Here is a 2,500-nt window from a genome sequence, read left to right as displayed (position 1 = left end):
CAATCTGGAGACGGTGCTTTTGTCTTCAGCAACAGATTGGTTGACAAGAGGTTGCGATATGGTGAGGGACAGGTCGTGTTGCGCTATGAAAGAACATGTAGCCTACTTTCTAAAAACGGTCAGCCATAGATTAACGTAGCCTACCTCTGTCGTGGTGGCTAGTTGCACCAGGTAGGGAAGATGTCCTGAAGTGCACGAACGTTAACCTTATGGCGGTCTTCTGATTGGTGGCGTGCTAAAACGTTTTCCTATTGCATCCATAAACAATTTTCTTGAAGCGAACCGCGCAAAAGCAAACCCCTGGCACTTTAACTTCTTTACACCATGGCTTGTTAGTTCTCCCCCGTTTCCAACAACTGCCCATCTCCATTTATTTTTTAACTTTTGACACTTGTCTTCCTTTAGCAACAACGCACCCATGACAGCCATGGCCTTGCCAAATAGACGCACACAAATCATGACGCTAATATGCGAGGTTCTGGTAGGCCTACTGGTTATGGTTTTGTGCTACAAATTAATACTATTTTATAGCAAAGTTTTAAGTTGACTATTTTAATTGTATGGTTATTTTTTGTCAACATACACTAACAACCTACTGTCGTTAAAAGTGAGGCCTAAGCAAAATAGGCTACAAGGCTGTCTGTGCGTCACAAACAGACTGACCCCCTTTCAACAGTTCGCGATGATGACAGTGATATTTTTTTTTTTATGCTAACACGCTCAGTCAAAACCTTCCGTCGCAAATTGTGAAAAACATTGTTGTACATGTCATAACAGACGGGATAATAAATTGCATAGGCTACGGTTTATATTGCGTCGCTTTACACATAATGTTAGTTGCATTGATTAAAAACTGTAACAATAATAGTAGCCTACATCGGGTGGCATAGAAGGCTATCTGTTCAAGTCATAGGTGACACCCAAAATGAATGACCTCTCCCCTGACAAGAGTTCGCGATAGTAAGAAATTGTCTACATTGATGCACGGAAAGAACACAGCCTACCAGGCTTGGAATTTCACCATTCTGGGGGCAAGGCCACTTGGCCTTCAGTTGGGCATATTTGGTGGGGGGCACAAAGGTCACATGTCAGGGCACCAAGGCCAAAGTTAACTATACAGTAGTAGGCTATACAAATTATCAAAGTTGTATTTAGCCTATTCACTGCAGTAGACCTGCATCACTGTATGAAACATTACAAAAACATGAAACATGACATATTACATAGAACTGTAAATCATCTGATCATCTAATATTTACAGATATCTAGGCTATAACATTTATTTTATATTTGGCCTGTTATGAAATCATGTATTGAACAATTTAAGCACAGCTCAGCTTTAAGAAACTCAAATAGCCTAGATGCATGCTTAGCATTTTGTGATCATTAAGGCTACTTTCACAAACTCTTAGTCAGCTGTCCTCTGATTTACCAATATCTAGGCGATATTTGTAACATTTATTTTGTATTTGTCCCGTTATGAAATCATGTGGAACAATTTAAACACATTGTAAAACTTAAAGCCCAAATTTGGAGACATCCATGTATTTTGAACTTTACTGCAAATTCATATTCTGGAACGGCTAACTGTACAGGGGACTGCTTTACACCTTTGTGTTCGGTAAGGTCTCCTGTTTATTCTGATATATGGATTGTCATGTGTTAAAAGAAGGGTTCGTAAAGTATTCCACCGAGATGAATAGGTGGGGAGATCATGGGACGCAAAACCTTCGTAGAATGTATGATTAAATTGAATTATATTATTTACTTTTCTCGCGAACCGTTCAACACAGCAATTATCGGCTAACATCGTTTAAAAGCTGAGAAAAAGCTCTTTCATGTGATACTTGTGATGTCTGTGTGATGAATAGGCTACTTCGCGAGTAGTTCAACTGGGAATGGGTGAATTTGGACGCACTTTCTTTTTTGCTCTGTCACTTTCTCCACTGCGTAAAAGACTAAATTAATTTGCGCTGTGAATGCTAAGATAATTTTGACAGGCCACAGGCTAAATAAAAATCGCTATTAGTAGGACGCAAAGCAGAATATTGAAAGAAGGGGGCACCAAGGCCACCGTGGCCTGTAAACCTCTGATTTTCAAAGGAGCCTCACGGCCAATCCAATGGGGCTACGACGGCCATGGCCGTCGTGGCCGCCGTGAAATTCCTACCCTGCAGCCTACGCTTCTTCTCCGAATTCGCACATAGCCTAGAGCTCACAATATCATATCCAAAAAAGTTAAACGGATTGGCCAACCTAATCAGCTGTCTCTAATGTAATCCATCTCAGTATAATCCAACTTTTAGACCGTTATAGTCCTCCATACGTGTTCTTTGGAAAAGCAAAGGTGATAGTCCCCCCCCCCCTATTTATTTTCTCATCGGCTCTGCATCGATCTCAAATATGACATTTCTAAAATCAAATTGACGGAAATCCGTCCTATGACGGAGAACTTTAATCCTTGCATAATGGATATGGAGCCCTAGTGGATATGGAGCCC

The 2,500-nt window shown here is 40.8% G+C and overlaps 1 protein-coding gene across 2 annotated transcripts in view; it reads right to left on the bottom strand.

Moving 5' to 3' along the window:
• pitrm1 (pitrilysin metallopeptidase 1) overlaps nucleotides 1-2,500 on the bottom strand; it is a 35,050-nt gene that overhangs the window by 10,609 nt on the left and 21,941 nt on the right. The window lies entirely within an intron of this gene.

This window comes from Alosa pseudoharengus, unplaced genomic scaffold (assembly GCF_046254945.1).
Source record: "Alosa pseudoharengus isolate Yale_2024_CS ecotype anadromous, Long Island Sound unplaced genomic scaffold, YU_APseudo_1.1 YU_APseudo_1.1_scf_22, whole genome shotgun sequence".
Classification (NCBI taxonomy): Eukaryota; Metazoa; Chordata; class Actinopteri; order Clupeiformes; family Clupeidae; genus Alosa; species Alosa pseudoharengus.
The sequence above is the reverse complement of the archived record's forward strand: the minus strand, read 5'-3'. Positions and strand labels throughout refer to the sequence as shown.